The 25,921-nt window shown below is 40.4% G+C and overlaps 1 protein-coding gene and 1 long non-coding RNA gene across 2 annotated transcripts in view; one reads left to right on the plus strand and one right to left on the minus strand.

Annotated features, from left to right (window-relative positions):
* rtn4rl1a (reticulon 4 receptor-like 1a) overlaps nucleotides 1-25,921 on the minus strand; it is a 135,503-nt gene that overhangs the window by 71,779 nt on the left and 37,803 nt on the right. The window lies entirely within an intron of this gene.
* Nucleotides 2,458-10,303, plus strand: LOC143749518 (uncharacterized). The gene is made up of 3 exons (XR_013207009.1): nucleotides 2,458-2,496; nucleotides 2,730-2,996; nucleotides 10,204-10,303. It is a non-coding gene; the product is annotated as an uncharacterized LOC143749518 (long non-coding RNA).

Consider the following 25,921-nt stretch of genomic DNA (forward strand, 5'->3'; position numbering starts at 1 on the left):
TTTCAATGTAAGTACGTAGTACTTAAAGCCACTTAATATAAAGTGGGACCTTACAAGGAAACAGCAGCAAATTGAATTAAATGTGAAAATATAAAAGTAGAAAGACTGAAATTTTATTTTCTTGTAAAACATACTCCAATAATCTTTTATATATATATATATATATATATATATATATATATATATATATATGAATTAATATATGTATTTATTTCTATTATTTTATTTACAACTTATTAATCATATTTTATTAAATAATATCAAATCAAATATAATAAAAAATATATTCTTTATTATTATTATTATTATTATTATTTATCATGTAGTTGTTGCTGCTTTTAGTAAAAGTAAAAAAAAAGTTTAATCGTGATTTCAGATTTTCAGGTTGTTTTAATATAGCACACATAACACCGGGATATATATATTTATATTATACACGCATTACATAATTATTCTTACATAATAATTCTAATTATACATAATTACTACATTAATATCAGCTGATTGGCAGGTCAGCCTCCATAAACGGATAGCAGACCTTTGTATAAAGCAATAATCCAGTGAAATGATATTATAATACTCTATTAAAAGTAACCAGTATAGAGTCTCCTTGGCCTGTCCTACACGCTAGATTACTGTAATCTCTCCTCACACTCTCTACCTGCTTCTCTTCACCTATTGGTCAGTTCGGCTGTAATGAGAGCAGGGGGCTAATGCCAGAGAATAATGTTTTTATGAGCAACAGCAGAGGTCGGAATTAATGGCTCACGAGACGAACGCCCCGCGAGACGGGAAGTCGCTCCCTAGGGCATACAAATGGCTTCCTAATGAAGCTTGACATTGGTTATAGGTTATCAATGTGTGTGTGTGTGCATGAGACGAAAGAGAGAACAAAGAGGAAACAGGAGCAAAGCGAATTTTATGTGCTCGCAAACACTGTGAAAATTATAACAACTCTAATTCATTGACTCATTGGTGTAAAATGCCGCATGATATTACGGTAATGTACTTTTGTCTGCACCTGCTTACTGTCCCACTCTAGTCTGAAGATTATAAATATTGATATAAAGCATGAATATTCTTCCAAAGTAATTAACATTTTTAACGTGACTGTGACTATATGAATATGTATATGAATTGCTGTGGGGGGATGATATCACACAAGGTAATAGGTATCATGCCACGGGAAAAATAGGATAGGATAAAATAAGTTACTACATTTTGACTGTAAGATCACAGCAAGAAGCAGCATAATTATAGGAGTATGTGTGGGTATTTGTATGTAACATACACGAGTTTTGGATTTTATAAAATGTTTTTGAAAGTCTCTTATGGTCACCAAGGCTGCATTTTGATTAAAAATACAGAAAAACAGTATTATTGTATAGCTGTTTTCTAATATATTTAAAATGCAAGTTATTCCTGTAAATGGCAACGCTAAATTCTCGGCATTACTCCAATCTTCAGATCGCATGATTCTTCAGAAATTCTTCTAATATGCTGAGTTGGTGCTTAAGAAGTAAACAGTTGTGTTGCTTCATATTTTTGTGGAAACCGTGATACATTTTATTTTTTGATTCTTTGATGAATCTAAAGTCCAAAAGATAAGATTTATTTCAAGTAGAAATCCTAACATTATAAATGTCTGTACTGTCACTTTTGATTAATTTAATGCTTCCTTGCTGAGTAAAAGTATTTTTATTATTTTCAAACTATCTTGCACCAAACTTTTAAATGGTAGTTTATCATGGTTTCTACAAATCCGTTAGATGTTTGCCAATCCATTTAATGTCAAAAACTGTATGTATACTTTAAATACCTAACAATACTTATGAGATCATGTTGCAATATTAGATAAAAGGTCATAAACCAGCAGAAAAAGATGGATCCTGAAGATGAAACTATCTCACTGTAAGCACGGCGCAGGAAAGCTTCTCTATTTAGTACCTGAGAAGAGAGCTGCTGGATTAATATCTCTCTCCTGTTGGCCATTTCACACCAGAATGCTTTCACGGCAAAGCTCGGAGACATGGGGGGAAAAGCACAGTTGAGAAAGAGTACACAGGAGCATGCATTAGCAAAAACTAATGGGTTTTGTGTTTGTTGTGCTGGATGCATCCTGATGCACTAAGACACCATCTAAATCTATGGCTACTAAACCTGTCAGAACAGTATAGTTACTGATCCAGACGTCACAGTGCACACTGAGCCAATTAGCATGTTGTGATCACAACACATCTATGTAATATATTATAATGTGATGTGTGAGATGCGAAAGCCAAATATGGTAACCCATACTCGGAATTTGTCCTCTGCATTTAACCCTTTCAAGTGAGTGCATCACATTAGGAGCAGTGAGTAGTGAACACACACACTGCAAGCTGGTGTTTCCTCAAAATAGTCATTAATAGAATCATTAATGAACTAAAAATATGGCTAACATCTCTTTGTTTTTCACAGAATAATGAAAATTCAAGGACAAAACGACATGAAAGTGTAAGTAAAGCTGGCTATTTTATATGTGAGTGAATTATCCATTTACATGATAAACCCCAAATAAATGAAAAGTCCACTTCAGCCCTGATCAAATTAATCCTGGAAATTTCGCATTTTGCATGGTTTCTATCTGGTTGATTAGCTGGACTAACAGGTGGTTTTCACCCGACAGACCATCTTTATGTTCCAAAAACCAGAATGACCGTGTTTTGTTTTTTGTTTTGTTTTTCCAGCAGGAATCCATATAGGCCTACTCTGGCGACAAAGAGTGAAAAAGCAAAAGAAAATGAGGTGACATAAACCGGTGGCTTTTCTTTCTCTGTCAGAACTGTAATTAGAAAAGCCAATGTGACTGGCACTCTGAACCAAGGATCAGAGGACAGAGAGAGAGAAAAAAAAATACAGCAAATGAAAAGAAGAAAAGGAAGAACAAAGGCAGTAACAGAACACAACAAAGTGATATGGACACCAGAACAATTTAAAGAGGAAAAATAGTCAAGGTACAGGAAAGTCGTGTGTGTGTGTGTGTGTGTGTGTGTGTGTGTGTGTGTGTGTGTGTGTGTGTGTGTGTGTGTGTGTGTGTGTGTGTGTGTGTGTGTGTGTGTGTGTGTGTGTGTGTGCGCGAGAGAGAGAGAGAGAGAGAGAGAGAGAGAGAGAGAGAGAGAGAGAGAGAGAGAGAGAGAGAACTGAGGGGGACATGAGAAATGCGCTAGTAAGCCAGCTTGTAAAGGTCTTTAGACAGAGGACCACGTCTCACTAAAGCAAGGACACAAGTCAAGGAGAAACACTTTTCACTCTCATGCTTAAAGAGGAAGATGCCCTTCAGAATCCTGGAATGTATTAACCACACACACACACACACATCCTCATGCATAGACTCCTGACTATCAATCACTATCTCACGACCAATTTGTGCAAATTCGTACGAGTGATTTAAATGTGACTGATTCGTATGAATTTGTACGACCTCACATGTACGAATTCATACAATTTGTCTAAACCCCAGTGACGGTTAGGTTTAGGGCCGGAGTCAGGGGTAGGTCATTCATACCAATTCATTTAGCAAAAATACAAGTGAAGTCGTATGAATCTGTACGAATTAGTCACCTCGTAAAATTAATACGAATTGCCGTGAGATCGGGTTGGACTATCTGAACAGGCGCATGCAAATAAACAAGCATCCTGAAGGAAAATTGCCATATCTACCAGAAAACAGAGTACAGGCCATGGTTTATTAGTTCATACGCTTTTAAATCTGTACTTGCAAAACCCTGATAACACCAAGTTCTCTCTCTCTCTCTTTATATAAGTACATCTTCTATAAACAAAAGTGTCTTGGCTGCTGCAGCCTCTATGAAAATCACTCTCAAAGTCTTGGGGTTTTGATGCCACTATGTAGACTTTATTATCAGAGATGTACGTAAAGCCTTGTTTGCAAAGCAACTCCAGAATGTTGTCTCTGACAGTCTTATATACAGTTTTCCACACACTCAAATCCAAGGTGGAATCAATGCATTTCATATATGCCACTATTGTATATACCAAACTATATTAAGTAAAACAAGATATCTTAGTTCAGCATGTTTTCTCATATGATGGCAGCACAAAGAGTCTTCAGTTCTTTATATACGAGCATAAGATCTTTGCATGACAAATTATAATATAGCTGAACACTAGATCATCACGTCTTCTCTTTATGGCGACTCGTCATATGTGAGCACACATGGTTTAACAATAATTGTTGAATAACATGTTCAAGTAAATGGCTATATTCACATTGATTATACTTGTTTAATTCATTCTGATTAATAAAAACCTTCCACAAATGCAAAATTAAATCTGCCAAAATTTGGGAATGAGGCTCTTCCAGTGGATTTCATGTGGACTTGGTAACCTCACCAGTAACCTCAGGCTATATTAATACTCAACAGTAGTTAAAAACTTATGGATTTGGAGTGAATCACCATCACAAAGAATGCATCAGTCAGAGAACCTATTTGAATGTTTATTAGAGCAGTGAGGAGTTTTTCATTGCATCCACAGGAATAGTTGCCACTCTTCTAAAAATATACACTTGCAAGTGCACTTCTGTCATTCCCTCCCTCTGTTCCCCCTCAGACACACACACACACACACACATACACACACTCACTCACACTAATCCATGTGATTGAAGAGCTCTCAGAAAGGTAATTAAATTTGCCAATGATCCGCTGTGCTGGATACACAAGCCTGCGTTCTGTGGAGGGGAACAGCGGAGCAGGACCTCAATAATAGCGGCGAGCTCATTCATCAGCTCATGCAGAAGATTCCCTCATATTTCACTACTGCTTTTTAAGACACTGCACGAGGCTGATCTATGTGGCCTACACACTTAGAGAGCGCAGAGTTTACTCTGCAACAACAGACCCTTGGCGTACATTGACAAAATGGTTAGCAAACAGTAGTACTTGTTTGTTTTGTGTGTCTGTGTGGGCGGATTTATGCTTTTTGAATCGACGGTGAAGATCAACAGCTCTGCTCACTAAAAGTGCAGATGCTACGCTAACTTAGACACGTTTCAGAGTATGAAAATTCGGTCCGATTTTCACATGCTGCTGACTGCACAGTGTATTGAGCATGCAGGGGGTGGTCTCCCTGTGGTCTGTGTGGGTCCTAACGCCCCAGTATAGTGACGGGGACACTATACTGTCAAAGAGCACCGTCCATCGGATGAAACATTAAACTGAGGTCCTGACTCTCTGTGGTCATTAAAAATCACAGAATGTCCTTCGAAAAGGAGTAGGGGTGTAACCCCGGCATCCTGGCCAAATTTGCCCCTTGGCCTCTGTCCATCATGGCCTCCTAATCATCCTCATATACTGACTGGCTTCATCACTGTCTTCTCTCCACCACTAAGCTGGTGTGTGGTGGGCGTTCTGGCGCAATATGGCCGATCCAGGTGATGCTGCACATTGGTGGTGGTTGAGGAGATTCCCCCTTCCATGTAAAGCTCTTTGAGTACCCAGAAAAGTGCTATATAACGAATTATTATCATTATTATTATTATTATTATTATTATTACAGCATTACAAACAATCAAACTGAGACTGTAATCACACACGCTCTCCTTTACTGTATGTAACTGTATGTTTGGGAATTCTGTATGTTTGGGAATTCTGATTCAATTTAGTGAATCGATCCATTGAGGTGTTTCATGTAAATAAACTAGCTCAAAAACAATGCGCTAAACAATTCCCCCATTATGTTTCCAACCATGTTTTTACTTTAAATTTTGAGTAGTATGTCGTTTTAGAGCTAATTTGAACTTCCTCGTATGGATTTTAGCAGTGTGGTGCTGACAGTGACACAGTGGCCCCTACATAATGTTGAACTCCATGCTTAGATAACTAATGAATAATTTAGCTTAAGCTAACTAAAGTGACTTCCAATCCACAATTTTGTTGTCAAATTAGTTGTCCTTAACCATTACACAATACCACCCATTCTTGTGTTCGTTCAGTAGTTCTGGTCATTATGGTAAAACTAATAGTATGCATTTATGGGCAAAGATAATATGCGTGGCCTCTGTGCATGGCTTATTTTCCGTGTGGATGGTGTCACTAGCCAGCGCCGCCTGGTCTCTAATAGATCGGCCCATTTAGCATTTATTAGCATGCATTAGCATTCATTAGCTCCATTTCCAGCACGGATGGCAGTGATGGGAACTGCATCTAACAAGCCGTTATTCCAATGAGAGTGTGGGGTAAATGGATAATTGATTTTGAAAAAGCCTTTTCGACAAATCGTAGCAATAAATGAACTCTAAGTGAATTGGGCAGGTTGGAAAGGTGCATAATGGGCTGGAGGAAAAGGAAAGATTGAGAGATTGGATTTTAGGCTGAGCTCATTTGGATAATTTAGCTAAAGCTCGGCCAGATGTGAAATGCAGACGTGAAAATACTCTTACAGTTCTTCCTCTTTCTTTCTCTTTTTGGCATCACTTATGTACTTTGAAGCTATAGTGTTATTTTAGGAAGGTCCTGCCAAGTGTCTGTTTGATTATGAGTGTGTGAGCGATTAGGGAGCTGTTTGTTCTTATAAAAACAAACCTCTGAAATCACGAAAACTGTGTATACTTCACACTCACTCTGTTTTACTCTATTACTATTACCTCTAATGCAAATGTTGATATTGCACTTCTCTTCAATACTCACCCTGCTTATTAAATTTAATTGTTTCATATCAAGCAGTCCTCGTGAACCAACAGCTTGTATAGATCGAGAGCAAGTGCACTACTTTCTGCACCATGGCTCCAAGTATTTTTTTTTCTTTTTATAATATAGTTTAATATAGGTGGTCTAAGACCAATAATTAAGTAAATGTTTTAAGAAAGCAAATAGGGTTCAAGTTTACTTTAATGTGAAGTTGGAGCTTCACCAAGACCACCAACACAAGGTTACTTTAACGGTGCAGTTGTGTGTGGGAGACAAAAGACTTTATATCATATTCATTAGCAAATGTTCTTTATATAAGACGTTCTCATCAGTGTGGCGTGGGCACTAAAGCCCTTTCACAACCCATGATTTGGACAATTCGGTGTCATGATCCAAACACGACAGTTTTGTCACTTCCTCTGAGCACATTAACAGATTGGAAGGTGTAAAAGATGTGAGTGGATTTTATGAAACACTTCTGACTCACAGCAGAGAATGAAAGGAATACAAAGATAGAGAGATCCATCTATTTAGTAGATTACAATTACAATGAAATTGCGAGTGCTCTGTTCTAAATTTCGGATAAAAGGAGCGAAAGCATCCAAATGAGCGCAATGCTCACGCAGAGTCAGCTGAATGATAAATGATAGTGAATAGTGAAACAAAGAATGTGTCATATCCTAGGGGGGTCATGTAACAACAGAAAAACGTCACTTCGGCTAACGTTTCGCAATTGATTGACTGTCATCAACCCCCCCCCCCCCCCCCCCCCCCCCCCCCCAAAAAAAGTGCCAAACTGGAAAGAAAGCATGACTTCAATAGCTTTTGTCACATCAGCTTTGATCGGTACGATGAGTCACAAAAAGGGAAAAGCGATAAACACCATGCCTGACTCAATATGTGACAGTGGGTTGGCAAATTTTAGCCCATTTCATTCACCATTTCCTCTGTTTTATTCTTCCCTTGTCTTGTTAAAGTGAGCACAATAGAGTTTTTCCTGCCTCCCTCCCACTTTCTCTGCTCTATGAATATGTCTGCGCTCCATCTCTCTTTGCAATCTTGGCGTAACTCAGACATAACAAATGCCACCTCGTACCACAAGTTTTTTTCATAACTTCGCTATTATGCTGTCACTTCTTTTTATCTGGCTGCCGATGTCAGTTTCTGCCTGTTTGCATTTGGATTTTTCGGTGCTGATGAACCTGATAGCCCATCCGGATGAAGCGACACAAAGCAAAGATGACATTGATTTAATTGCTAGCGATAACCGTCCAGTTAAACTTGTGTTACTGAATTACATGCGCTGTAGGTCGTTGTGTCCCTATACGCTGATTAACTTACTTTAATTAGAATTATAATCAAAGCACTTGTGCATGAAATACAAGCTCAATTTGCTGGATTCAGAGCAGTGGACAGATATCGATCTGTCATCGTTTCATCATTGCGATGGTGGAGAACAGTGTACCGGTATGTTGATGTGCTGTATTTTTCCCTGTGGTGGCCTTAATGACTTAAAGGAACATTTCACCCCAAATAAATCTTAAAGCATGTTGTTCCAAACCCATACGCATTTCTTTCTTTTATATGTGTCATTTATACAAAAAAAGTGTCTCGTTTCTGATTACTGCTGCATCCTGGAAACACGTGTCATATGTTCTTTGCAAGCAAAACCCACGAAACCACAAAACAAATGCATATACGGAAAAGAACGTAAACACACATTCACTCACACGCATCAAGCTGACAAGTGAACCATCCCGCTGGGACTGAGGTCAAATAAAGCACAGGCTATAAAAAGCTTTCCTTGTGTTTTGCTAAACATTGCTGTCAATCAGAACACGCAATTTAAAAGAGAGAGAGAGAGAGAGAGAGAGAGAGAGAGAGAGAGAGACTAGTGTGTGTATGTGAGGAGGAATGTGTGTGTGGGGTTTTGTTTAACAAATCTGTTTTTTAACAAATTTTTTCGTTCACTCCTTTTTAAAGTTGGCATAAAATAGAAGCTGCGATTGTCTTTTCTCTGTTGTGATGTATATCTGAGTGAACAAGAATAAAAGTGTAGGGCGGGACTTGATTTTTTCCATGGGGAGTTGATTGGATGGTTGTGGTTTGCTATTGCTGTGATGTCATGACAGTGACAGGTTGTTCCGCCCTCGCGACAGTAAACACGTCAGAAGAGTAGAGATGTCCCTGCAAGAGCGAGGAGAGGTTATTTTGATTGAAGTTCATGAGGGCACATGAATTCTGTAAGAATATTGATGGGCACAGATAAATCGTTTACAATAAATACACCAATATTCCATAAAAGATTTGAATGGCCAATTTTGATTTCATGGTGACTTTAAGTTCATCACTGTTTTTCCAGAGAAAGAATGGCAATCGTTTGAAAAAGTAGTATTTAAGTGTCATTTAACTTTTTTTGGTAAAAAACAACATGTTTTTAATGAATCACTTGAGTCAGCGAATCACTCATTACACAGAAAAATACTCATTTGTCATCACCAACTGACGATGTAACATGCAGAAAGGGCCACTGAACAAATCTGAATTCATCCTTTTGTTCAAAATGCCCTCTAACGTGTGTGTGTGTGTGTGTGTGTGTGTGTGTGTGTGTGTGTGTGTGTGTGTGTGTGTGTGTGTGTGTGTGTGTGTGTGTGTGTGTGTGTGTGTGTGTGTGTGTGTGTGTGTGTGTGTGTGTGTGTGTGTGTGTGTGCGTGTGAAAAGTAGTGTGTCCTTGAGTCAAGCTGGTTGGAGGAGAAGATCAAACATGTTGGGATTAGTGGATGTGCTAATATGCTGATCTCAGCGCTTATGTGTCAAGGCCAGGCCAGAACACCATCCAAACACATTCGTCACACACACCGTACCTTTATCTGTAACAATCATGAACACACTCACTCTGTTCCTGGAACTAGCACACACTCGCTTTCTGACACAAACAAACAAATCCATGATGGTTTGGACATCTGGCATGTTGTCCTCAGTGTTTGTGTAAATGTACATAGTGATTTTATTCCTCAGAATTTACTAGTAGTGGTAAAAATGTGAAGAACATAAGCCAGATTCATATTATAATCAATAGATGTTCTTACAATTGATTGAAATCATAATAATATAATCAAGTTCCTAATAAAGTTATGACCATCTCCTACCTTTTACTCACATTTGGCTCTTGGTGAGTGTTAATTGTGGGATTTTGTATGCAAATTTGTGTGATGCATGGTTTTCAATGTACTTTAAGTGGGTCACTGCCTGTCTCTATCTGCACTGTGGCGAACAGAGGGAGTCGTGTTGTCATTGCCTCTGCAGCAAAGCCCAGGAGTAATTTCATGCATTTCCAAATGTATTTACTTGGGTGAGAATTATTTAATTTATTCATTTATTTATTGCCGTTCTCAAGAGCAAATTCAAAAGTACAGCTTGTTTATTGCACGTGGAAGCGGGATAAAACACAGTGCAGCAGGTTCTGTCTAACTCATGCAGTATTTAATCTACTAATTTCTGTTCCTGTCAGAGCCCTGGATAGCAGCCATCCTTCATTGGGAGCGTGCGAAGACTCTTCTGCTGAAGAAGGTGGAATATGAGATGCAGCAGTGGCCCAGATTAGACATGGAACAGGAGATGATGCTCAACAGCGCATAATGAGCTCCCTTTGGAGGATAAACGTAGGGATGCATGTCTGCAGTCACCTCTGAGATGTCTGCTTTTGTGTCGGGGTCAAAACATTTCAGAGTTTCTGGGGTTCAAGGACACTCAGTTTTGCTAAGTGCCGCCTGGTTAACCTAAAAATTTAAATTGTCATAATTTATGTAAGTAAAGCTTTATTTATATAACACCTTTTAAAACAGTGTTTACAACGTACTTCACAGAAGGGAAATACATGTGTGCATTCAGAGAAAAGAAAAAAACATACATACACACATAATAGAAGTCAAATAAAACAAAATACAATAAAATAAATCAAGGAAAGACCCTAGTGAACAAATGTGTTTTGGGATACGTTTTATCCCGCCAGCATTTTTTTTTTAAGTTGCCAGTCATCGCCAGCATTTTTGATCATTTACACAAAAAGTTCATGCCCCCTGAATATATTTTTGTATGAATATCTCAACATGCAATATATCAAAAAGAGAAAAAACGTCTCGGTTACGTATGTAACCCTAGTTCCCTGATAGGGAATGAGACGCTGCGTCAAACGCTGTGGGAACGCCCCTGCGTTGTGCGTCATGAAGCACGTATGGCATCAGCCCAATGGAGAGATGGAACGTCATAAGCGGGTGACGTCATCGACCAGGAAACTATAAAGCACCCCATAAACACAAGCGCAACAGCTTCTGATAGGCCTGAAGGAAGCGCTGGCGGGAATGCCGGGAGTATGGTGGAATGACGCAGCATCTCGTTCCCTATCAGGGAACTAAGGTTACATACGTAACCGAGACGTTCCCTTTCAAGGGAACTTGAGCTGCGTCAAACGCTGTGGGAACGCTAATACCCACGACGCCATAGGACCAAGTGACCGCCATGTGAGAACTAGCGCACAGAGGACTAGAGCACCTGTGCCCCAGGGGTAGAACTTAAGTCTAGGTTGTAGAACTTAATGAAGGTATGCGGTGAAGACCATCCAGCCGCATCAAAAACGTCACTGAGGGAAACTCCTGACAGTAAGGCTTTAGAAGCCGCCATAGTCCTGGTAGAGTGGGCTCATAGAGCCAAAGGTGAAGGCTGACCAGCCGACTCATAGGCAAGTGAGATAGCCTCGACCACCCACTTGCTCATTCTCTGTTTAGACGCGGGACACCCCTTCTTGGGTGGCCCAAAGCACACAAATAGTTGTTCTGACTTCCTCCACAGGGCAGTTCTGTGGACATAGGCGTCTAACGCCCTAACAGGGCAGAGTAAATTAAGTTTCTCCTGGTCAGACGACAGAAATGGAGGAGGACAAAAGGCCTGCAGAACTGTATGTCTAACAACATTAGTAGGGACCTTGGGAACGTAACCTGGTCTAGGATGCAGAAAAGCCTTAGCAATACCAGGCGAAAATTCCAGGCACGAGGGTGAAACCGACAGAGCCTGCAAATCTCCGATTCTCTTTAGTGAGGAGATAGCAAGAAGAAAGATAGTCTTAAACGTGAGAAACTTCTCAGGAACTTCTTCGATAGGTTCAAGAGGAGCTAGGGAAAGACCTTCTAATACGATGGCCGGATCCCAGGCCGGCACCCTCGTACGAACTGCTGGCCTCAGCCTCAGTGTGCCACGAAGGAAACAAGTTATAAGCGGGTGTCTCCCAAGAGAAACTCCACTGAAAGGGACGTGGTAAGCAGCCAGTGCCGCCACATACACCTTTAGTGTGGAGGGGGATAGCCCTGTGGAGAAGCGCTCCTGCAGGAATTCCAGCACTGCACCCACTGGGCAGTTAACTGGGTCCTGCAGGTGCTCTCCACACCAAGAAGTGAAGAGTTTCCACTTCAAGGCATAAAGCTGCCTCGTGGATGGAGCTCTGGAGTGAAGAATGGTCTTAACAACCTTGGTCGAGAGACCAGAGTTCATGAGCTGGGCCCCCTCAGAGGCCAAGCCCACAATACTGGGCGGGGGTGAAATATCATGCTGCCCGCCTGAGAGTGTAGATCCCTCCTGACCGGGAGCTCCAAGGGAGAGCCGTCCAGGAGAGAAATCAGGTCGGCAAACCATACTCGGGCCGGCCAGAACGGGCTGACCCCGTCCCGGCGAACCCTCTCCAGAACTCCAGGTAGCAGAGCAATCGGGGGAAAGGCGAACAGACGTGACCTCGGCCACGGCTGCACCATAGGGTCCAACCCCAGAGGGGCTGGATGGCTGATGGAAAACCACAGATGACAATGCTTGGAATGACAATTCCTTGGAAGCGAATAGGTCCACCTCGGCGCGACCGAAACTCAACCAGAGGAGCTCCACCACCTCGGGATGGAGTCTCCAATCCCCCGGCCTCGGCCCCTGTCTCGAAAGGGAGTCTGCTACCACATTCAAATACCCAGGAAGATGCATTGCTCTCAGAAATAGTAACCTCCCTTGGGACAACAGGAGGATCTGACGGGCCAACTTGTAAAGCCGGCGAAACCGCAGGCCCCCCTGATGATTTATATAAGAGACCACCGACGTGTTGTCTGACTGAACTAACACATGATGACCTCTCAGGTCTGCTAGGAAGTGTTTCAGAGCCTGGAACACCGCCAACATCTCTAGACAATTTATAAGCCGTGATAGATGATGGTCCTGCGACAGCCCTTGGGCAGGACGACCACTCGTGACCGCCCCCCACCCTGTGAGGGAAGCATCCGTCGTTAGCGTTACGCGACGACAAAGAGCCCCCAACACAGGCCCTTTGAATAGGAACCAAGTTTCTTTCCACATGACCAGAGCACGAAGGCAGCGCCGAGTGACTTTGACCGTGCGGAGCGGATTTCCCCTCGGGGAGAATCCCTTGGTCCTGAGCCAACACTGTAGCGATCTCATGTACAACAGTCCGCAAGGTATAACGTCGGACGCTGCTGCCATCAGACCCGACAGTCTCTAAAACTGTTTTACAGTAAGTAGCTGGCCTACCTTTACTTGTTTCACAGCTGAGAGAATCGAAACGATGCGGGTCGGAGCGAGTCGCGCCTGCATCGAAACCGAAACCCAAACGACACCCAGAAAAGTTGTCTTCTGAGGAGATAATACACTTTTCTTTGCGTTCAGCCTCAACCCCAACTTCCTGAAATGAACGAGAACGACATCTCAATGTCGAACCGCCATCTGCTCTGTCTGAGCTAAAATCAACCAATCGTTGATGTAATTGAGGACACGAACACCCTGAAGCCTCAGGGGCACTAGTGCTGCGTCCAAGCATTTCCCTTAGATCTATCGTGACAGACCAGTCCTCGGATCTGATTTGTGACACCATCTGCTTGATAGTGAGCATCTTGAATTTTGGCTTCCCTACCGAGCGATTCAATAGGCGCAGGTCTAAAATTGGACCCAACCCCCCATCCTATTTTGGAACGATGAAATATCGGCTGTAATAGCCTGACTCCACACTGGGAGGAGGAACCCGTTCTGTAGCCTCCTTTTGAAGGAGTGCTTTCACCTCTTGTTCCATAACCAGAGCCTCCTCGGGGCCCACCACTGTAGGCAGAACCCCTGTGAATCTTGGTGGACGACACCTGAATTGGATAGCATTATCCCTTTCTATTGTCTGCAGGACCCAATGAGATATTTTTGAAAGGCTTTTCCACTCTGCCAGAAATTCTACTAAGGGTACCAGTCTCTCGAGACTGGCCTCTGGTGTAACTTGAGCAGCAAACGCAGTGCCCTGTAACGGCACAACGGCAGGGAACAACTGGTCTAACCGCTCTGAAACCCTCCTCAGAGGGAGCGAACATCCCTCGGGAAATCGCTCGCTTGGACCGTCTGCGCCCCGGCATGAAGGCGGGGTTGGCAGAACGGGCCCCTGAGGGCACTGAGGAAGAATGGGCACTGTAGAAAGAGGTGCACACCTTTCCGCCTCGGTGGGGACCACCCTCAGTGTCCTGCGCACCGTGGCGCCAGGACTTCTTCTTAGCCGAAGCCTTCTTAGCTAATATAACTGTCCTCAGATCAGTTCTATTACTGGGAGATTTCGGCTGAGAGTGCCGCGGCTGAGCCCACTGTCCAGCAGGGGGAGCACGAGACACGACACTCTGCTTCAGCGCCCTATGTGATGAGCTCGCAGACGGCCGGGGCTGCTCCCCTCCAGCAGCCCCAGGGACATGAATTTTTAAAGGGAGAAATTTCTTAAAAGCTGTTGTTTGCTTTTCCATCTCCTGGAATTTATCGATGACAGAATTTACAGCATCGCCAAATAAACCCGGGGGGAGAGAGGAGTGTCTAAAAGGAAAGCTTTTTCTTTTTCTTTTATATTTTTCTGATTTAACCACAGATGTCTTTCTGCGGCCACCAGAGCTGCCATAGATCGACCCACTAGCTTGGCCGACTCTCTGGTTGCGCGCAGGGATAATTCAGCAGCCTGACGCAGTTCGTGAACCACGTCAGCACTGATCTCCTCACTCTCACTCACGTCCCTCAGCAGGTCAGCCTGGTATGCCTGCATAATAGACATAGTATGCAGACATGACGCAGCCTGACCCGCCGCCGAATACGTTTTACCCACAAAAACCGAAATATTTCTAAGAGGCTTGGTGGGTAATGCCGATGCCTTAACAGATGACGCAGCCTCGAGGGAGAGAAAACTCGCAAGCGTCTCTTCCACGCGAGGCATAGCCGAATAACCATATGATTTTGCCCCCACAATATTAGAATACGCTGAAGTCTGGGGACTAAACACTCTATATGACACCGTTTTTTTCCACGATTTCGACACCTCAGTGTGGAGATCGGGAAAAAACGGCAAGCACCGGCGTGGAGGTTGCACTATTGACGGCAAAAATCTCTCATCTAATTTTGATTTAGAAACAGACTCCTGTCTAGTCACTGGCCATACAATGCTGAGTTTTTCTACAGCTCTTGTTAATACCTCCACTAGCTCATCACTTTCGGGAGTGTAAGGTGGCGAATCCTCCACATCTCCCTCATTTATAACTGGTGCCTCAGCCCGAGCGGAAGAAACCGCAGCGCGTGCTTCCGAACACGGGACTGAGGCACTGGATCTCACAGGTGAAGGGAGAGATAAGGCAGAGCCCGTCTCTAACCCCGCTGAGAGATCCATATGCGATCCCCACGATACGCTATATATATATATATATATATATATATATATATATATATAAATTGTTTGTGTGGTGCAGAGTATGTAAAGACAGACAATATTCACACAGGGACAGATTCACATATAGCGCGACTGAAGGCACAGAAAGCTGTTGCGCTTGTGTTTATGGGGTGCTTTATAGTTTCCTGGTCGATGACGTCACCCGCCTATGACGTTCCATCTCTCCATTGGGCTGATTCCATACGTGCTTCATGACGCACAACGCAGGGGCGTTCCCACAGCGTTTGACGCACCGTCTCGTTCCCTTGAAAGGGAACTCTGCTTTTAAACAAAAACTAAACTAAACGTTTTATAGCTTAATGCATTGGGTTTTTTTTATCAACCCTTGATTGTTGGTAAGTTTCATTTAAAAAAAAGCAACATTTTGAACAAAAAGCTGAGAAAATCAGGTTCTTGTCAAAGACTACATCCAGATTGGATTCAAAACGATGATCAACACACAGATGGGGTAGATCGAGTCCATCAACACTCTCTAAGGTTGCACAGTCCTATAACTCGTCCTCGGTCGACATTTCATTCAGTAACATTAGACAGTTTTGATTTATATGCTGTTTAATGTTGATAATCGCATTATTTTACATATGCATCTGCAAACATATGCTATCACTTGTTTCTGCTTCTGCTTCACTTGTCTTTTGATCTAGAGATTCTTTACTCTTTCAGAAGTATAACAGTGAAAACACGGAAAGTCAGAAATGGTAGGAAAGCGTTGCCTCATAAATGACGGAAACTTCCATCAATGACGGGGAAAGAGTTAAAGTGCATAGTGAGTCGATTGCTCGTAGTTTGTCAGGAAGAGAGTTCCACAGCTTGGGACTGAAATCACTAAAGGCCGACTCACCAATTTTTAGCCGTGTTTTCAGTACAACCAACAAGTTACTATTGGATCTGGAGCAATCTTGCAGCAGTATATTTATTCAACAAATTAGAAAGGTATATTGGGGCAGTACCATGAAGACATTTAAAAACGAATAAGATAATTGTTAATTCAATTGTGAATGATACAGGCAGCCAGTGAAGGGATCTGAGTGTTGGAGTAATGTGATTTCTGCTTTTAGAGCGAGTTCACATTGCTGCAGCAGCAGCTAAATCTTTACAGGTCCTTCTCAAAAAATTAGCATATTGTGATAAAGTTCATTATTTTCATAATGGAATGATAAAAATTAAACTTTCATATATTTTAGATTCATTGCACACCAACTGAAATATTTCAGGCCTTTTATTGTTTTAATACTGATGATTTTGGCATACAGCTCATGAAAACCCCAAAAATTATCAAAAATTATCATGAAAAGGGTCTCTAAACGAGCTATTAACCTAATCATCTGAATCAACTAATTAACTCTAAACACCTGCAAAAGATTCCTGAGGCTTTTAAAAACTCCCAGCCTGTTTCATTACTCAAAACCGCAATCATGGGTAAGACTGCCCACCTGACTCAAGCAAGAGGGAGACAAAGAAAGACACAGAAAGAAATTTCTGAAAAAATAGGCTGTTCCCAGAGTGCTGTATCAAGGCACCTCAGTGGGAAGTCTGTGGGAAGGAAAAAGTGTGGCAAAAAACGCTGCACAACGAGAAGAGGTGACCGGACCCTGAGGAAGATTGTGGAGAAGGAACGATTCCAGATCTTGGGGGACCTGCGGAAGCAGTGGACTGAGTCTGGAGTAGAAACATCCAGAGCCACCGTGCACAGGCGTGTGCAGGAAATGGGCTACAGGTGGCGCATTCCCCAGGTCAAGCCACTTTTGAACCAGAAACAGCGGCAGAAGTGCCTGACCTGGGCTACAGAGAAGCAGCACTGGACTGTTGCTCAGTGGACCAGAGTACTTTTTTCGGATGAAAGCAAATTTTGCATGTCATTCGGAAATCAAGGTGCCAGAGTCTGGAGGAAGACTGGGGAGAAGGAAATGCCAAAATGCCTGAAGTCCAGTGTCAAGTACCCACAGTCAGTGATGGTCTGGGGTGCCATGTCAGCTGCTGTGTTAGTCCACTGTGTTTTATCAAGGGCAGGGTCAATGCAGCTAGCTATCAGGAGATTTTGGAGCACTTCATGCTTCCATCTGCTGAAAAGCTTTATGGAGATGAAGATTTCATTTTTCAGCACGACCTGGCACCTGCTCACAGTGCCAAAACCACTGGTAAATGGTTTACTGACCATGGTATTACTGTGCTCAATTGGCCTGCCAACTCTCCTGACCTGAACCCCATAGAGAATCTGTGGGATATTGTGAAGAGAAAGTTGAGAGACGCAAGACCCAACACTCTGGATGAGCTTAAGGCCGCTATCGAAGCATCCTGGGCCTCCATAACACCTCAGCAGTGCCACAGGCTGATTGCCTCCATGCCACGCCGCATTGAAGCAGTCATTTCTGCAAAAGGATTCCCGACCAAGTATTGAGTGCATAACTGAACATAAATATTTGAAGGTTGACCTTTTTTGTATTAAAAACACTTATTTTATTGGTTCGATGAAATATGCTAATTTTTTGAGATAGGAATTTTGGGTTTTCATGAGCTGTATGCCAAAATCATCAGTATTAAAACAATAAAAGACCTGAAATATATCAGTTGGTGTGCACTGAATCCAAAATATATGAAAGTTTAATTTTTATCATTACATTATGGAAAATAATGAACTTTATCAATATATGCAAATTTTTTTTGAAGGACCTGTATATGCATTTCTTTCTGAAGAATGTTCATGACAAAAGCAGTTTTGTTGCCTATTGATTTCCATTGTATAGACCAAAAAAAAAAAAACAGAGACATTTCTAAAAATATCATCTTTGTGTTCCACAGAAAAAAGTAAGTATAACGGGTTTGAGTAAACAATGACAGAATTTTTATTTTTGTGAACTATCCCTTTTAAAATCATTACCAATCCTGCATTAGCAACTGTTGCCTATTTTACTGAAAAGTGTGCTGTTCTCAAATTTTCAAATATTTACAATTCATTCCTATTCATTCTTCCTAATCATTCCTAATAAGACCTTTTATACAGCTTGTCTGAATAAGCAACAGCAACCTCACCACGGGGCTGCAGCCTGAGAAGGGCCAGTTGCAGAGTTATTCACCATGAAATCACCATGGTGTGAGGGCGGGACAACCTGTCACTCACATGACATCACAGCAATAGCAAAACACAAACATCCAACAATACAATCAATTCCAAATGGACAAAATCATGTTCCGCCCTATCATGTTTCTTGTTCAAGGAGTCGTTTTACTCGGATATACATCACAATAGGGAAGAAAAGCATCTTCTGTTTCATGCCAACTTTAAAAAGTGTAAGTTTTATAGTACACGAAGTATGACGCAGTCAAAATCTCTTATTTTTGGCCAGGAAATGGAAAGGAAATGATGGATGGAATGGAGATCAGAAAGGCAACATTTCCTGGCCAAAAATAAGAGCCCTTCTGTGCTGAGAAACACAAATGTAGTGAAGCACTAAACAACTGCTGTCAATACAATAAAACACATTTTTCACTGCTTTAACTTCGTCATCATTCTGTCATCATTTAATCTCACTCATTTTGTTTTATTAGTATTATTATTCTGTGTTTATTTTGTGTTTATTTTGTATATATACATACGTATATGTGTATACATGTATATTAAACACTATAAATGTATTCCATTTTGAACTGCAATAATGCTTCTTGTGTTCAGCAGAATAAAGAAAATCAAATGGATTTGGAAATAAATGAGAGTAAATCATGACAGATTTTTCATCTCGTGAAACTATCCCTTTAAGAGCTTTTGTTTATTCCTCTCATAATAATGCAACTTCATCAATTGTCGAATTAGCTTGAGAGCAATTTTCATTTTAATGTGTTTTCCACAACACACTCACAAAGTCCCAAAAATTGAAACAAGCTTCAATTAAGTCAAGAACCCGTTTGGAAGCTTTGGCTTGTAATACAAGCTTTGCAGAATGAGATACGGCTTATATTATGCAGCTGATTTAGCCCTCTGTTGTCCAGTTCCTCGTATCTTCCTCTCTGAGTGCATAGCTTTCTCTATTTTGCTGTTCTTATTGCAAAACCCACATTAGGATGAGATAAACACACACAGCGGTCCGCACGTCAGTCCGAATGCAAACGACTCGATAGACAGACTCTGAGGCCGGAGGACGCGTTTACAGATGCTAAGCCCTTATTAAACAAACATCTGTTCAAGAGACACACTCACTGAGCGGCATGTGACGTCCTTTCATAAGTGCACTCGCAACTCCCATAATCCATTGCTTGTGTCCCAGCACTGGGCTTCAAAAATGTGCAGATGAAGCAGCACACACACAGAATGTGTCCTGCTGGCTTTAAAGTTCTCCTTTAAAATTTCCTTTACACATCTCTGCACACTTTTCTCCTCTTTTCCACAGACTGTTTTTCTCAGAACTGGACAGAAGTAGGTCATGCCGTGAGCAGAAGAGGCTAGCTTTAAACTGAGCTTAATGCACCTGTCCAGGCCTTCACCCCACAATCTCACCTGTCTCTTACAACAGCTGTTTAAATGCCAGCAGACGCCACAGCGGAGCTAAAGGCAAGTTATAATTGCATCTCATGTCTGAATTAGGGATACAGAGTCTGGCTAACCTTAATTATCTGCACAAAGGTGTTCAGGAAATAAAATAGCACAAAGCAGAAACATTTTAAAAGGGTCAGAATATAGGTAGACTCTTAATACACATTTTAATGGAAAAGTGAATTCAGTACTACTTGAACAAAAAAGGTTAATGACACTTTACTATAAGGTCTCGTTTGTTAACATTAGTAAATGCGTTTACTAACATAAATTAACAATGAGCAATGTATGTTTACAGCACTTATTAATCTTTGTTTATTGTAAATTTAATAAAAATGTTCATGTTAGTAGTTTAACTATAGTTAACACAGAACCTTTTGGTCTTAAAAATGTGTTTGTAAATGTTGAAATTAACATTAACCTATATTAATACATGCTGTAGAATATAACGTTAACAAATGGAACCTTTTTGTAAAGTATTGCAAGTTCAAATTGTTTTAAAGCCATGTCTTTTTTTATTTGATTTGTCATTTAAATTTTAAAAAAAATTGTTACGTGGAAATTAAACAAATTTATCGAAATACTACTAATAATAAAAATAAACAAAATTTTTAAATACTATTTTATCAACTCACCATTTTTTCTCAAACTAATTTTTTGTTTTTGTTGTAGAACAATTCCCTACTATGTTTGGACATTTGTACCAATTATTTATTAAATAGTATTATGAATAATTATTTAATAATACTGAACATTTTTTAAAGCAGCACTATGTAGTTTTTCAACCATCATAATATATTTCCTAGACATAAGAGATGGTACATCTACTTACAATAGGTTGAATGACACGTCTGCCGTAGCCTGACAGTGTCTGTATGGATTTTACTGGCACTTTGTAACTTCTGGGTTCGGGTACTAACCTGAGCACAAAAAGAACTACAAAATTCGACTGCTTTACGGCATACGTCACTTCCCCCACTACCTCAAATTCTGACGTGAGAGCCCAACTAGCGTTTGTTTGCCGTCTGTATGTTGTTGTCATGGCCGAAGCAACAACTAAAAGGAAGAAGGCAAAGGTTTTGTCAGAGGAGACTAAGAAAAGAAAAAGGGAGAGTGACAAAATAAAAGGCCAGACGAGGATCTGGCGTGAGCTAAAGGAGGAGGGGGGGTGCCCGACCGATGCTGACCGCCGTGATGCTGTTGGACTAGTAAATATATTGCTTGAATACTATCTCTATTTTTTCGAATTTGTTGTCTGCCTGGCCATGTTACGGGATCTATCTGGTCCTCCATTTATCTTCATGATAGTCGTGTTTGTTTATTTATTTTTCTGATGAAAGTGTCTTGCCTCAGGCTATAATGCAAATCGATTTTTCAAATTTGCAGATTCATCTATGGTAGCTTGATATTCTAATGTTGACGATATATGGCTTTTACCTATCACACAAACATTGAATTGAATTAGCATATCCATTATGTAAAACAGTCGCCAATAGGCAACTATAATGGCGCTGTCTTGTAAACGTGAGCTACGCGATCTTTTGGCGTTTGAAAAAAAATGAAACCCATGAAATTATATTCATATGACATTCTGAAATATATGCCAATGTACCTGGGATGAAGACACTTCATAGCAACGCTGGCTGTCTGCCCAAGACGTGAGAACTCGCGAGAACTCAAGACGGTATCGGCTTGTCAACAAATGCACGTGTATCCCCTGGTGTAACCATGACAGATTTTCCGACAGTAGTAGAAGACAATACTGTTTCCCAACTGTAGAGGGACCCCGAGAGCAAAAACTACATAGTGCTACTTTAATAGTAAATCATTTAAATAAAGATTTTCAAAATACTATTTTATCTGCTTTTATTTTTTACAAGTTATTCATACAAATTATACCATACTGGTATGTGCACAAATACATGTGATTAATATGGAGTATATTCCGAGTTGCACAAGCTGCTAAATGGCTTTTTCACTTCCTAGGCTCTCATTGATTAGTCTTTCCACTCTTCTCCTCTTTTCTTCTCCTCCTCTAGATCTTGCTTTAACTTCCTCTTTCTCTGAGGTTATTGTCTGTTTTCTTCCTCCACCCTATCATTACAGAGATAGTTCCTGTGACTTTACTTTTGCTACACCCCCTGTTCTCAGTAATGGCTTCTTTCCGTTTGTTTCCGATCCATAATTTGTGTGTCGATAGCAGCATTGATGACCCCGGTCGGCTGTGCCTGTCACATTGAAGAAAACTCCCTCCTCCTCCTCCTCCTCCTCCTCCTCCTCCTCCTCCTCCTCCTCCTCCTCCCTGAGGGACCCACTCAATATGCAGCCTAACTAGTGTGTTGTCTCTCCCTAACAGACTCATTTGCCTATCTGTGGGTATATGATTTACACACCGGGATCCAGGCTGTGTTGGACTATCGGCTCATGAAGGGATAGGGTCAGGATGAAGCTGTTCGTGACTGTCAATAAAACTCGGCCTCTCTTTCACATATTATGCCATATACTTTCAATATTGTAGACATAACTGCAGAACAATTTATTGACCTTAACCTGTGCGTTCACACCGCCGCCGGCGAGAGCAAAATTTGCTCTCGCCGCCCTGCCAGCGACGCCGTGGAAAGATTCGTGGACGCTCTGATGCTCTGACGTAGATCGAATGCTTGGTCTTTTTTAAAACTTCATTTAAAGGGAAACAAACAAGCATGTCGATCGTGATTTTTTGCAGAAAATTTATCGATTGGAAAGAGCTTAACAATTATAGTGACATGATTGCGAATGAAATAAACGAATTAAAAGCCATTTGTGTGGTGTGGCTTTTGTGTTCATGGTTAAGTGTGCTATTCTAATTTGCATGCCCGCTGAAAAACAAGTGTTCTAGCGCGAAAATCTTGCCTATAAATAGTGTTGCGCGCCTTCTTATCAAATTCAAATGATCAACCTCTCCTCTATTTTGTTTGGGAACTAATATGTTCGGAAACAAAATTTACCGCTCTCACCATCCAAGACGCGCCGCCCTCGCCGGAGCTCGCCGCCGGCTCGCATTGAAAATTAGTGACTTCCGGTCACTTTGACACTCTCGCCGGCGGCGGTGTGAACGCACAGTAAGGAATAAATTAATTGTTTGTGGATATGTTTGTCCAACTGATGATAGAAGTCCAGGATTTGAAATAATTTGTAAAGTATTTATTATTTTTATGGATGCACAATATATTATCAAATCAGTACCATATTGGCATATTGGCGAATATTTTCTTTTTTTTAACTAAGCGGAATTGGATATTTAATTGTATTTAATTTTACATTTAGATTATCTTTGCCGTAATCTAATGCTCAATGTTAATTTTTTTTAAAATAGTGATGATTTATTAACACTGTTAAATGTAATCTTTAGCTAAATAAATGAAATAAAAAAAAGCAATTTTTCATACTGTATATTATAATGTTGTGATGCCTAAATTTACTTGTAGCATTTAAAACGGACATTAAACATATCGGACATTTTACATGAAAATAATTATCAATATTTTGCCAGATTTTAATTTCGGTGCATCTCTAATTATTTTTGCTCTTCTTGTTGGTGATGCGATGAAGTTATAAGCTTCAGCCTTCACCTATAAGATTTTGTTTTTGCCAGCATGATAATACAGTACACATAATGTGGCTAGCCTTTTCAGTGTAAATAGATGGTTACATTTAAGAAAAGATTTTCAGTAATTCAGTATGCATATAAACAAAAAAGACCCATTGCAAATCAGTATGCAAATTAATGTAGAAAAGAAGACCAATCACAATACGCAATTCAGGTAAACATTACAATGACATCGTCACTGACAGCTATTTTATAGTTACATTCTAAAATAGATAAATAAAGGGGGTTAACCCAAAACCTAGGAATTCTGTTTTGAACATGTATTTTTGTCACTCTTTTCTTTCTCTGTGGAACATAAAAGATGATGTTTTGAGTTTTTTTCCTCTCCATACAATAAAAGTCAATGGGTTCCAATGTTATTTAGTTCCCAATATTCTGCAAAATATCTTCTTTTATGTTCTGCAGAAGAAAGTCAGTCCTTCAGGTTTGGAACGACATGAACAAGTGCTGACAGAATTTTCTTTTTGAGTGGAGCATCGCTCTAAAACTGAAAAAACAAAGCATTCCAAGCTGAATTAATTGCTAAATTTGTGGAGAATAAAATAAAAATAGAAATATCAATTACAGTAATGCCTTAAAAACGTCAGAAACACTGACAGCTTCTAGTGACTAATGTAGCAACAGGTCTATTCTATTTCAGCTGAGGGAGCTGTGAAATATAGCACTTCTCATTATGTTAGTCCTTCATACTTATCAGCGAATGCAATGGTGAAACATCAGCACCAAGGACAGCTCCAGGAAGGGGTAATACGCTGCTTCAACAGGATTTGCTGAATTCCAGGCGTTGATTAATACAGGATTTCAGGACGGCAGACAGCTGTGGGATTCACAGCCCATGAGGATGCTCATTTGAGCCATCAGATCTGCTCTGCATCCTTTATATTGCTGCTGCAGACCCAAGGTAGCTAAGAAGATCACGTAGATTACGGATGCTCCCTCAGAGATGGGAATTAATAATAGGGTTGTATGATATCTCATGTGTGCAAATAGAAAATATCATAAGGGTTTAAGCAGATAGAAAGGGATAGAAAACAAATGATTTTCTTTTACAAATCAATGTCTCTTTGGTGATCTAAGTCATCAAAAATAGATTAAATACATCAACCAGATCCTTCGGATAGGAAGCAAATCATCTTCGTGTTGTGTGGTTGAGAATAAAGGCAGGAGATTTAGAGTATTTGAGCCTAATATTTACAAAAGAAACAGCTCTGTCTTTCTCACGCACGCCTCAACCCTCGTCGCACACATACACACTGCACACGTTCGATGGTAGTGGGAGTCTGTTATAGCTGTCCGGGTCAGATAAGATTGCACACTTAACGCCCACGTACTTTTGTAATGAAGTTGAGGATATGCACATTTCTAATGTTGCAAATAATACAGCTACTCCCACACTGTGTTTTCCCTCTGCAGTCAGCGTGAAACCCTACCGTCACATCAGCAAACCCTGGGCTTTTTATGCTGCGTTTTACAGCTTTGGATTATAAGGATTTATTAAATTGATTTAATATATATCAATATAAAATTTATTAACATATTATATAATGATTTTCATTTGAAAAAGTTTATTTGCACTACATTTACAAAATTGTTCAAAAAAATTTTTTTTTGAACAATTGTTTTTGTTCAAAATTGTATTGTGTTTTTCAAGCCAAATCGTTCCACCGTTACATACATTTCTAAAAGAACAATTGCCAATCGAAAGATAAATGTGTATATGAATGTATATATTATATTATAGCTTTTTTAAATACATAAAAATATAATGATTTATGAATTGATTTATTATATATTAATATATCGTATTTTCATTACAAAAAAAATATTTTATTTTATGATATTTACTAAATTTTTGCACAAAATTGTAGTATTTGCCTATATATATATATAATTTTTGCTTACAGTAACTTATAAATATATTAACAGACACACACAGTTTTGTAACAGGGTTGCTAAACTTCAATTCCCATAACCCATTGCCTGGACTCATTATGTTGTGATTAGGTTCAGCTGTGTCTCATTATCTTGTTCAGCTCTGTCTCTTTAGCCCTGTGTTTTCCCTCACGCATTGCAAAGTCTTGTAAGTGTCACACTGCGTTTCTGAGCACTCTCTGATTTCCTCGTGTCATGGTTTTCGATCTTCTGCCTGGTTTTCTGGATTTTCCAATTTGCCTCTGTTTTCTGGATTGTTTGCTTTATGGTTTTGATCATTTGCCTGTCTTTTAGATTATGATTCTGTTTTGCCCCAATAAATAACTGCATTTGGATCCTCAACCAGT

The sequence above is a fragment of the Siphateles boraxobius genome, unplaced genomic scaffold (assembly GCF_051911475.1).
Source record: "Siphateles boraxobius isolate OS27281-9 unplaced genomic scaffold, OSU_SipBor_1 25, whole genome shotgun sequence".
NCBI classification, from domain to species: Eukaryota; Metazoa; Chordata; class Actinopteri; order Cypriniformes; family Leuciscidae; genus Siphateles; species Siphateles boraxobius.